General features: G+C 38.8%; 1 protein-coding gene across 1 annotated transcript in view; it reads left to right on the top strand.

Annotated features, from left to right (window-relative positions):
- UBA2 (ubiquitin like modifier activating enzyme 2) overlaps nucleotides 1-13,150 on the top strand; it is a 985,116-nt gene that overhangs the window by 23,465 nt on the left and 948,501 nt on the right. The gene's annotated exons all lie outside the window — the stretch shown is intronic.

Below are 13,150 nucleotides of genomic sequence, written 5' to 3'. Positions count from 1 at the left end.
AGAGCCATAGGGCAGGTTTAACCTTATTTCTAATAGAGTGTGATGGGGCATGATGATGGTCAAGGATGGCTAAGAATGTGGAATTAAAGTATTCCACTACTTCATCTAGTGGGAGGGATTTTAGCGATGACCAGTTACAGTGTTTAAGTTCTGTTTGGAATAGTTCAGGGTTAAATTTTAGGTCCGTATTGTCCTAAAGGTATTTGGGTAAGTTATGTTGGTTTTGTGTCTGATGATATGTTAGTGAGTGGTCACTTAGATCATCAGGGAGGGTTCCTACTTTGTATGTTTGAAGAGGAGAATTAGTAAGAATCCAATCTAAGGTGCTTTCTTTGTTATTGGGTTTATTGATCCTGGTTGGGGAGGTAATAGTTTGTGAGAAGCCATATAGGTTAATATGGGTGGTAGGGTGTACAGTACTACAGGACCTCCAGTCGATATTAAAGTCTTCAAGGACTATAGTTTCTTGTGGAAGATTAATAGACAGCCAGTTTAGAATATTTTCAAGGGTATTAATGTTATTTCCATGAGGAAGGTAAATACAAGCGATGTATATGAATTTACATGTGTTGACCTGAAATTTAGAAATGAGGATTTCGGCATTATTGTACACAGGTGGTCTGTTTGCAGTGGTAACTTGTAGCACTGTTTTATAAAGGATTGCTACCCCCCTCCCTTTTTGTTTGTACGGTCTAATCTTAGGATATTGTAACCAGGTGGTTGACGTCATTGTCATTAACTGTAGGTTTTAGCCATATTTCAGATAAACATAGGATGTCAAATAGGTCGATATGTAAGAGGGCGTGGAGGTGGGCAATTTTGTTGTTCATGCTACGTATGTTGACGTGATATATAGAGTGAGTTAGAAGGTTTAATAGGGCCTTGTGTACTAGTGATGTTAAAGTTGCTTTGTTCAGTGGCAAGAGTATTGTTTGGGCCGGGGTTAGGATGAATGTCCCCATCTAGCAGGGAGTGGAGGTATATTCTATTAATAGGGTTGTGAAACTTACAGAAATAGTAAAGTGATTTTCTAATATTTAGATTGATTTACTTAATATGGGCCAATCTATGATATTTGGCTTGTAAGTAGCAGGGTCTAGATGTGATGTTGATGTAGTTTTGGGAGATAGCTAGTAGTGGTGTGGAAGAGAATGTTGGGGTATAATGGTTGTTCATAGGAGGTTAGTAGATGGGCAATAGTTAGAGGAGGTAAGAGTGAGGTCAGGAGTAAAAATTTTGTTTGACTTGGGATGGTTAATATAGCCATTATCTTAGTTTAAGAAGTGGAACAAAAAAGGGGGTTAGGTAGTATCAACAGTTAAGACGATGTAACGAGGAGGGAAGGGAGGAAATGTAATGTGAACAGGTGAGGTGATGTGTCAAGAAGGGTGGGAAGTGCTAATAAGGTGTGCTGCTAGATTGGAGCAGATGTGATGGGGTGTGGTGTACAGGAATAAATGTAGGACCACTGGGGGTGGGTGGAAATTGGGGGTAGGGTAGGGGAGCGGAGTGAGCCCGCAGGGCTAACAGAGCGGGTAGAGATAAGTGAGTGAAACAGCCAAAGTGAACAATCAGTGGAATGCTGACTGTTAGAGGTAAATTAATTTGAGGTAGGTGTAGAATGAATAAGAAGTAGAGTGGGAGAATTTAAAGGAGGAAAGTAGGACATAGTGGGATAAAGCTTTGACTATGCCCCGAATGACCAGAGTTTGCTTTGCAGCAATGGCATTTAGAAGGGTCAGGTGAGGAAGGTTGGAGTGAGTAACCAGTGCAGGCTAGTCCTCCTTGTGGAGGGGAAGTGGCTGACTCTGCTGCACTGCTGGTCCTTACTGGTTAAACTGAGGAGTTTCAGGATGCAATTTTGAGATGTGTGGCAAGGTAAGGACTGTCTGATGCCAGCAATGATCCACCATTAGGGAACTTCTGTAAAATAGCAGCAGTTGCATGTGTCTCAGCTTCTGCGAAGAAGAGGTTCAGGGCTGACCACTGTTCTACAATGGCTACTACCTTATACCCTACACTTGTCCTGGGGAACAGATGGGCCATTAGTGCTCTATCTCAGATTGGAAACAAATGGGTTGTGGAGATTCTGCCTGGTCTGGCAAAGAGACTGGCTCTTGCCTTTTGTAGGGGGAATGAATAAAATAATTGAGTGAAATTAGTTGAGTCATTGGTTGAGGAAGGATATTGTACCCCATATTCAGTATTAGTTCAGTCCCAGCTTCTTCTTGTCACTAGGCAGTCTGGTCTGAGGCAGGCCACAGTATATATTGTTTTCATTGCCAGGTTTCATAAGAGTTACAGTAGACCTTAAAAGTGCATTGATACAGAAACTCCCAACCTTTCTTTGAGCACTCCTGGCTCCAACACTGATTGTGACTGTCACTATAGATACTTATGCCTTAGGGTGGGGCACTTTCAAGGGTAAGCAGTCCAGTGCATATGGTTATATAAATAGGCCAGTCTGCACATAAATATTCTAGGAATGAGGGTAGTACTCCTCACTCTGCAGGCATTTCAGGACTGCCTCCCTCTTGGTGCAGTAGCCATCCTCGCCTACAGTGAAACTGTGCAGTGATACTTAAACAAGGAAGAATGAACACACCCTATAACCCCCTTAACCATAACCTCCTGTTGATATGGGCTTTGCATAGGAATCTTTTTCTGGTAACATGTCCTATTCCAGGTGAAGTCTGTTTTCTAGTGGAACAGATCAGATGATGCCTACTGATGACACAAAAATGACCTCTGCCAGTCTCTAGCACAAACTCTTTTGCCACACTCTGAAGCTATGTAACTGTTTGCATCATCAGATAATGCTGAATGTTGTAACTTCTTCATTCTTCCCAAGATGCAGTCTTGCAGATGTGATCTCCAGGTGTTCTGTATGCTCTCCTGCTTCCCCCGATTCTAAAGTTCTTTGAGGATGTCAAGCTCTGTAAAACTAATGTCATTCTCTTCGCTCTGTTTTGGCCACTTAGTTTTTCTTCCTGCTTTGGTCTTACCTGGTGAAACCTGTGCATCTGAGCCCCTTCATAACCCTCTTGACTCCACTCGTCCCAGCAAGTCTCACTTGCACTGCAGCTAAGTACATGGTTTTACCAGTCCCAGTGATGGCCATGGACCCCCTATTTATTTATATGTACATAAATACAATAGAGAGAGATGAAAAAGTGATTGCCTTCACTCTGCTGAATGTTTATTTGGTCAACAGTAAAGTGCACAGGTGGTAAAGTATGCCTTTGATAGAGTGTACATGTGAGTGCTGCATACATCGACAGGAAGATGATCTACTTTAAAACCCCAGACCAATATTTACTTGAAGGTTTCGGATATACCAAATGTTTTTGCATTAGTGGCTGGGAGTATTTGTATCTAGTGTTTGCAGGTTAGGTTAGACTAAGGAAGAGAGAAGATTTAGCACAGCCTGTTCTAATTCTTTGAATTGAATCGAAAACTATAAAGAGTTCCATTAGGGACCGGGAAATGGTTTCTGTTCTGGGCTGTTCTAGTGTCGGAACGGGATAGCCTTTTGAAACCCATCATAGACCTGTCTAGACTGCAAATGTTTCTGAAGATAACCATATATGCCAAAAGTTCTGATGTTCATGCTGGATGTGAAGAATGCATGTCTATGTACACCATTCACAAGGACTACAGACTGTTTCTGCAGTTCAGGGCAGGCGGCACTTTTTTTTTTAGTTACTCTCTACCATTTGATCTTTTCACTGTGTCCAGAGTGTTTACCAAGTGTTTGGTATTTGTCTTGGCTTACTTTAAGAAGGATTCATTTTTATGTCTGTATTAATGACTGCTTGGTTCAGATGCAAATTGGAGAAGAGATGGAAAGGGCTCTGCATTACTTTGTCCTTGTTTTTTTGCTGAATATCTCTGAGTTGAGCATAATGCCCTACTTCAAAGAGGTTCCTGAAAGCAGTGTGAGGCACAGATTTAGAAAAGCTGTTACTCAGGGTAAACACCTTTTATTTGCAACTCTTCTTTTCCAGATAGGGCTGTTATGCAAGCATTTTGAACCAGACATTTTTGAAAGCTCTGATTTACGTGCCTGCTTTTATCCTAAATGAAAGCTCTTTGTTACGTGTCAACCTGTATCTTAATGGTACTTGCATCCAGGTTCCACGTGGGATGTTACATATGAGAGAGGTACTTGGAAGTCCGTGGAAACAGTGCATGAATACCTTGGATAGCACATTAACACTGATTACATTTGTCAAGATGGAAATTTCAGCTGACTATTCCAGCAGATGTTGAGTAATCCAGGAATGCTCTTTATAACCATAAATACTAAGCTGACAGTACCACAGATGCCTCAGGGCTTGCTTGGGGGGATCATTGTTTTCCTGAGTGTGCAGGGCCAGTGGAACACCTCCAAATGAAAGGATATTTAAACTTCAAGAGAGGAGGCTGGACTTGAAGGTTTCTAACTGACAGAGATATGTTTGCTTCACAAGAGAAAGTTACCAGTAAGCGAGCACCAGTAACAGCTTCACTTAGGCTGTGAATACCTTCTCCATTCTCTGGATAGGGACTCTCCTGTGTGCTTTTCTGCTTCAGCTTATTCCCCAATGTCTTGCAGAAGGCAAGAAAAACATTATTTTGGTAGTGCTTGTGTAGTACAAGCATCTTTCTTTTGTAGGAGGACATGTCACTAAGTAATTCCACAGCTGAGTTTCCTCACGATAGCAGCATAGATGCTGTCACCCTGAAAATTTACAGACCGGTTCCTCGCTGATTTTCTTTGCATCTTGCAGGAGGTCAGGAAACCCAGAACCAGAAAACTTTATTTATCCAAAAGAAAAAAATAGTTTACTGTGTTCCTGGTGTAGGTGAATGGCATCACCCGTGTGAGGGCTACTGGCATGAATTGTTCAAAAAAAATAGTTTACTGTGTTCCTGGTGTAGGTGAATGGCATCACCCGTGTGAGGGCTACTGGCATGAATTGTTCAGCAGAGCTGTTTCACAGGGGTCTATCTTTCGTCTGTGTTAAAGCTTCTGTCTCTGCCCTTGCAGCTTGCTTTCATTAGGTGTGCATCCGTTGCCTGCTGAGCTCATAATAAAGTAGTATTTTTTTTAACCATTTTTATTAACCATTAACAGAAAAAGAAATTAACATTTTTTTCATTTCAATACAATATGTTACTTTTTTGCTACTGTCATCAGTCCAACATTGCAAAACGATTGATGAATTCCCGCCTAAACTTAAACCTCATTCCTCCTCCTCCTGAGCATTACTATGCATCCATATACTTCTATTTATCTGTTCTTTCCCTTTTCTAAAGTTACCTCTTCCAGTTTAAATACACTTGGTGTAGACTTTGATTTCTATTTTGTAGTATTTGCTTTTTTGGCAACAAACAAACTTAAGGCCTTATTGTGACTAGGCAATTCAGATCTGTATCCCAGGTCAAAAAAATCATGTCCTTAGTGTATTTCTGATTGAGTTCTGTAGGGAATTTTTAAAGTCTGCCAGCTCATTACACTCCGAAAACAGATGCTCCCAGTTACCTCTTTCTTTATCACACCTTCAGTATTTGCTATCTGCCTGAGAAAAAGTTATTTTGAAGTCCACTTGGGTGTATAAAAATACCTACACAAACACTTCCAAGCAAAGAACCTAAACCTTATGGACTTAGTTGTATACTTGGAAACCATATATATGTCTCCTCGTTGTTTTCTTGTAAGTTGCTTTTCCAGTCTCTCTGTCTGTCTGTCTCTCTCTCTCTCTCTCTCTCTCTCTCTCATTCTTTTCTAACCTCTTCTGATTCATTCTTACAGTTATCATGCAGTACTTGTATGCCCTACTAATTATCCCTTTTTAAACAACTGCTTCTGTTCTAGATTCAACTAAAAAAAACTCTACCAGAGCAGGTTTTTCACTTAAATCCCCATATCCTTTTCTTTTTGCCTGCACTCTGAGATTATGCCCTAGTAAGGAAGGCGGTCTTTAGCCTGCAATCCAAGTGTCTTCTTGTCCTTGTCCTTGTTCCACTCTACCTTTCCTGCTTGAGCTATTTGCTCCAAATGTCTTGGTTCCATTGCCAGATTTCTCCAGGAAGTGCCAGCCCTCTCTTGCCTATTTTCTGTACCTCTACTTGCAGTCATATCTATTGGCAAAATCTCCTTTCTCCATTCACGTATTGGCTTGGTTCTTAGAATACTTTCTGCTACATTATGAATACAGTATTCTTGTATGGCTGTTATTCTCCTTAAGGGTCTGCTTCCAAAATCTTTCTTGAACTTCCCCCTTGCTTTATCATCAACCCTTTCCACTATGATAACTTTCTGCTTGTGGTATGTATATGAGCCTTAACTGTGTATCTCAAAAGTATTCCTTCCTTCTAATCAGGTAAACCTAAACCACCTTGTTTTATTAGAAGGATCAACTTATTCCGCTTAACTCTTTCCCTGTTTCCCTCCCAGATAAAAATTCCCTTCAATTCTTTATGTATTATTTGGCCTGACCCATCTACAAGACTGAAGGGATTAAAACATTTTATATGCTCGTATCTTACTATCGATAACCATAAATGAGTAGTCTCTTCCCACATATCCTTAGCTGCCATAACAGAAGACTTTTTAATCCATACTCCTAAATACTTCATCTTATCATGTCCACATAAATATGAATATTGCTGAACTAATTCATTAACTTTATATCCTGAAAAGACTTGAAACTATCCCAAAATGTTTCCACAACACTGAGATGGCCCTTTCTGGATTTATCTGGCACAAAATATCATCATTGCAAATAAAGCCAACTTTTCTTGATGTATGTGTTTAACGTGAGTGGTTACTGAGATATCGTAAGTTGTTTAAACAGTATTATAAATTTAATAGTTACTGTGTTTACTGTGACTTATAAAATCCAGTTTGACTGGAAATCTAAAAAATACTATCACTATAAGTAATGGTTTGTGCTGAATAATTTGTTGTCTACATTCTTTAGTAACTCCCATGGTTCCAGAGATATGATGTGTTTGAAATGTGAGGACATAATTTGATTTAGTCAAAAAAGCTTAAGCTCTGCCCATTGGAAGTTACAGTGCAAAGTTCAAGTGCTCCCTTGGAGAGAGTGAGTTAAAGTTGAAATGGGTCTGTATGAAGCTGGGTCTGAAGGGTCTTTGCCATCTTTTGGTAACACAACCACCACAGCTTTCTTCCAAGATGTTGGGGTTTCACATCCTTTTAAAATGTTGTTAAACAAAATCTTCCAGATGTTTATCACTTTCTTCCCTTCTAATTTCCAAACTTCCACAAGAATACCATCTGCTCTTGGAAGTTTTCATGGAGATTGATTACATATTACTGTTTGTGTCATCACCTCCTATCTTAACTGCTAATTTTTGAGCCTCATCAACCTCTAACCTTGACATTTTTGAGAATCCTCAGCCTCTAACCTTGGCATAATTAAGTCTTCAATAAATATTGCCAGTTGTACTTTTTCTTGATTTCCACATTTCTCTGCTTTGTACAAATTTTCATAACATTTTTGGAATATCGCTAAAATCTGTACAGGATATCTATTTACTTCTCTTGTTATAGGTTCCCTAAGTTGTTATGCTAAAAAGTTTTTTATGCTGTGGAGTTATGAAAAAATACCTACAATAAAGTAGTTCTTGAAAGGATCTTGCACCTCAGCCATCCCAAGAAGACCTGTGCAACTTCCTTCGGACCTTAACTTTCTGATGGGAAAACTAATCCTAGTTCTCTTCAAATTACTGCATTTGAAGTTTTTAAATTCTTGTTTTGGCCCTTTTTCTGTTGACTGTTTTATATAATACAGAAGGATCTCTGAACTGCAAGTATTTTTTTATGCTGTCATGTATAGTATTTTGTTGGGGTAGGATAAGCCCTGGAGCTAAGCCCTCATTTAGGATAAGCCCTGGAGCTAAGCCCTCATTTGTACTTAAACTGATATCAGAATCTGTATCGAATCAAACAATACAGTTATTTGCCTTCTTTCTGTATCCCTAAAATAAAGGAGAAAGCTATTGTATGCAAGATGTACATTGGCAAGTTACCTGGCAAGTTACATACTGTATGACAGAACAAAGGACATCAGACAGTCTGACTTGTTCTGTGTGTCTTTCATACTAGACCTGCAGACAGACTTTTATCTAAAGAAGATCTGTAAAAGTGGTTAACTAACTGCTTTAGTTTTTGCTTTGACAACCTGGGAGACCGTTGGAACTCACTGTTCAAAGATAGCAAATAAACAGCAGACTTCTTTAGAAATCTTTCAGCTTAAATCCGAGAGGTAGCCATGTGGTCTTCTGTCAATGCCTTTTCTGAGCATTAGAATCAAGACTTTCAGTCAAAGAGCAGGGCAAGCTTGCAGGCACCATCCACTTCCATTTGGGATTAATGAATACCTAATAATATTGCAGCAGTGGTCTGGCCTGTCTTCTAGTTCTTTGCACCCTTTTCCAGCCCATCTGGGTGGACAGCTAAATTCCTGGGAAGTTGGTGACTTTCCAGCGTAATGTGGATATCTGGCTGCACCATCTTTAATTCTTTCTTGCTGTGGCAGTGGGTGCTGCTTTACAGTCTTCCTGTACCAAAATTTTTGTTCAAGAGGTTTGTCCAGACGCTTCCTCTGCAGGCAGCTTACTCTGATACCAGATTTATTATTACTGAAGGAGTGGATGGATGTTTGTCAGTCTTTCTATACGAAGACATCTGAGGTCAGAAGGTGGAGGTCAGAGATGCTTGTCCGCAGGCCCAGACTTCCAAGGTGGTCACTCCCTGTGAGAGGGTACACAAGTCAAAGTGTCACATCTGTCCACTCTGCTTCCTTTCCACTACCAATTTTCTGGACAGCAGGTAACTCTGGCAATCCCTCCCTAACCTCTGGCTCCCAAACAGGATTCATACAGGTTAGCCCAGTGCTTTATACAGTTTATTCAGAGCCTGCAGTAACCCTTGATCAGCTGTTGGTGTTGTATACCGCCTTAGCTACAAAGTTGCAAAATTTTTTTTAGAGTCTTGAAATGAGTACTCTGTACACTTTGCAGCTTCTTCTCATCCTCCTCTGAGGTTTGATGCAAACACTAAAGGCACAATATCCATTGCCTTTTGTACAAAAGAGTTCACATTTGAAGTTACCATAGTGAGACTGAAATATCACTTCAAATTGGAAGCAAAGGAAGTTTGTAATGCCCGTAAACTTGTCGATTTAGGCTTGGATGCTCCTAAACCATTGATTTTGCTCTTACTACATTTTTCCCCGAGGTTTTGGCCTTTTTTGCTATTCTGCCTTGTTCCTGTAATAAACATGACTTTGGTAGGCAGATCACTTATGGCAGCTGTCTATGCAAATGTGTTTGACAGATGCTGTGGGCAAAAGCAATATAGTCCACTGATTTTTGTGCCAAGTGTAGTAAAGCCTGAGAAGGCAGAAAAAGCAGCCTTGCACAGTCTTGTTGAAGTGTCGGAACTTCTCTGTTGGTTCCGTGGTTTCTTTGGACAGATAGAGGGAGGATCTCCATCCACTCCTCCGCCTCTCTCTCTGTCCTCCTCATTTTCCATTAAAGCCTTGTTGATATTAAGCTAAATTTGCTAAATTGATTAGGATGCCTTCTTCTTTACAGGTATCTTAGACACTGAACTAGAGGTCCCCCCGCTACATACCTTTTAGAGGTGGTGATGAGTTCTGCTGCATGACCTGCTACTCCTACCTTCTCCAAGCACCAGCTTAAATAGCTCTCTCTCTCTCTGTCTGTCTCTTTTTTTTTTCTCTCTCTCTCTCCCTCTCCCAGTGATTATGCCAAGTTTGCCAACACCGTCATGTGGTGTCAGTGGAGGAGGTCAGTTTGTATCCCTCCCCACTGCAAATCTTTTTGAGAGGCATGAAAGTGTTTTTGCTGTGCACTCTAATTTTTCTGATTTTTGTGGGTTCACCCCTTTGCATTTTTCAGTGTTAAGCCCCCTCTGCATTCTCTGAGGAGATCCTATTCTTTGGGAGGCCAAGGTTGCTTTTGTTGCCTTTGGTTGGGGCGGGGGGTTGAGTTGTCACATGACAGGCCTGTCTGTCGGATCAAGCTTTGGCCTTGCCGTACACAGGCCTCTTTGGCATTGGTTGAGCCTTCCCTTAGTCGAATATTTGATCCAACATTTGCCCAGCTGGTGTCTGATAGACCTGTTTAATAGATATGTGGCATATGTAATCACCTTTATTTTCCAGCACAGGCTTCTGAAGAGGTTGTGCTTCTTGCCTTTTTCAGATGACTCAGGTTGGTTAACCTCCAAGTGTTTGCTTATCTTTTTCCAGTACAGAAGATTCTCTGTAGATTCCAAGACTACAGACCAAAACAACTCAAACATTATCCCCTTATACCCCATCTCGGTCATCATTTATACCTTCTCCTTCCCTTCAGCCAACCTTAAGTTTACTGAGGTTTCACAAGTCATAAAACTAAAAAGCAATGGTGTCACTGCTCAAAATATCCAAACGACAATTCTAAAACGCACCAAACACTTTATTGCAAAGCTTTCGGGTCTACACCCTTCATCAATACAAATCAATTAAATGCATTCAAAATTTAAATAGGAGATAAAAATAAACCATGCTTCAGCCAACCTATCGCGCTAATTGACAATCAAAACTTAAAGGAACTCTTCTAATAAATACATTATTTTCCAAAAATATTTAAAATAAATATTATTACTTACTTGTATTTTCTTCTAAACATTTGTATACATAGAATTATGCATGTAAAATATACACACTTAAATACAAGCACATATATACATATACATACACACTCTGTTATACATACACACAAACATGCATACATATATACATATATATGTGGACACAAATACATATATATACATACAAACATATACATTCTCTCAGTCTCATCTATCATATTAAAATCTAACTTATAGTTTTTCTCCGTCTTTTCATTAACACTGGTTTTAAACTAACCGCATTATTCAAGCCAGGACTCATGTCCGCCTGTAGTCTAATGATCCATTCATACTCTTTTAATTCCAACAGATTATTCGTATCACCCTTCCTTAAATTCATTTGTACTACGTCTAATGCCCTAAACCTAAATTTATGCTGTTCACCTTTTATCCAAGATGTGTTTACTTAAGGCGTTTTACTATTCTCCTTCTTCTTTCTGATTTATGTTCTATAATCCTTTCCTTCAACCTTCTAGTTGTCTTACCTACATAAAATGATGTGCAGGATGTGCAGGTAGCCAAGTAAACCACTTGCACTACATTACAAGATGTCGAAACTTTAGAAACAAAGACTTCTTTAGTTATGGGATGTTTAAAAATATTATCACCCTCATAAAGGTCATTACAGCAGGAACAATTATAGCATTTTCTTGTTCCTACTGTATGCTCAACTTCAGATTTTATTCTAAAATCCTTATAACAAAGCTTTTGTTTTAATGTTTCTGAGTTTCTGTAGCCGTAACTTGGTTTATCCCCCACAATGGCCCTTATCTCTGGCATAGCCAATAGTATAGGCCAATTTTTCTCTGTTATTTTATGTACATTGCTTGTATTTAAATTATACATAGTGAGGTATCGAACTAATTTGTCATCCTTACATACATCTCTTTGATTCCTCTCCATTCCACCTCCCCTTAGGATAGGTTTATATTTATCATTCCTTTCTTTTAACACTTCATCATAGGCCATATTTAAAATACGTTCTCAATAACCACTTCAGTATTTAAATGCATCAACAGAATTCCTTAAATTTAAAATGGAGGCATCAGGTCAGGATATAAAATATTTAGATGTACATCTTTTTAGAAATGGAAATAGGCTAGAGTCTATGGTATATAAGAAAGAAGTGGGTGCTCTGTGATACTTAAATAGGAGTAGTATGCACGCTCCACATACCTTCAAAGGAATAGTGAAGGCACAATTAATAAGAATGGGTAAATTAAATACACTTGATGTTAATTTTATAGAACAAGCCACAGCTATGCTACAAGAGTTTCAAAGAAGGTTGAAGGAAAGGATTATAGAACATAAATCAGAAATAAGAAGGAGAATAGTAAAACGCCTTAAGTAAACACATCTTGGATAAAGGTGAACAGCATAAATTTAGGTTTAGGGCATTAGACATGGTACAAATGAATTTAAGGAAGGGTGATATGAATAATCTGTTGGAATTGAGTATGAATGGATCATTAGACTACAGGCGGACATGAGTCCTGGCTTGAATAATGCGGTTAGTTTAAAACCAGTGTTAATGAAAAGACGAAGAGAAAAACTATGTTAGATTTTAATATGATAGATGAGACTGAGAGAATGTATATGTGTGTGTGTATATGTGTATATATATATATATATATATATATATATATATATATATATATATATATATATATATATATATATATATATATATATATATATATATATATATATATATATATTTGTGTCCACATATATATGTATGCATGTTTGTGTGTGAGGGAGAGTGTGTATGTATAACTGAGTGTGTGTATATATGTGCTTGTATTTAAGTGTGTATATTTTACATGCATAATTCTATGTATACAAATGTTTAGAAGAGAATATATGTATACAAATGTTTAGAAGAGAATACAAGTAAGTAATAATATTTATTTTCAATATTTTATTATTAGAAGAGTTCCTTTGAGTTTTGTTTGTCAATTAGTGTGATAGGTTGGCTGAAGCATGTGGCTTATTTTTTATCTCCTATTTAAATTTTGAATGCATTTAATTGATTTGTACTGATGAAGGGTGTAGACCCGAATGCTTTGCAATAAAGTGTTTGGTGTGTTTTAGAATTGTTTTACAAGTCATGACAGAGAGAGGGAATGGAGCATCAAAGTGTTATCTTTGCAGAAGTGACTTGATTCTGCCTGTTCTTCTCACCAGCATTCTTCCTGAGTGTACTGTTTTTTGGCTGCTAATACTGGGGATGAATATCCCAGAAACTGTGACCGTATGTCCAGGAACATTGAAAATAATTTTTAGACCCCTGCCAATCTGTGCCATTGGGGCAGATTTCTCATCCAAATATGTCTCTCTCTACCTGCTTTGAGGAGGAATTACACTCTTCAGTTTGTTTCTATCCCCTGGTAAGGAGTCTGGGGCTCTGGACAGGTTAGGGAAGTGGATGTTTGC

This window comes from Protopterus annectens, chromosome 8.part1, assembly GCF_019279795.1.
Source record: "Protopterus annectens isolate FY-2018-M chromosome 8.part1, PAN1.0, whole genome shotgun sequence".
In the NCBI taxonomy this organism is placed as follows: Eukaryota; Metazoa; Chordata; order Ceratodontiformes; family Protopteridae; genus Protopterus; species Protopterus annectens.
The sequence above is the reverse complement of the archived record's forward strand: the minus strand, read 5'-3'. Positions and strand labels throughout refer to the sequence as shown.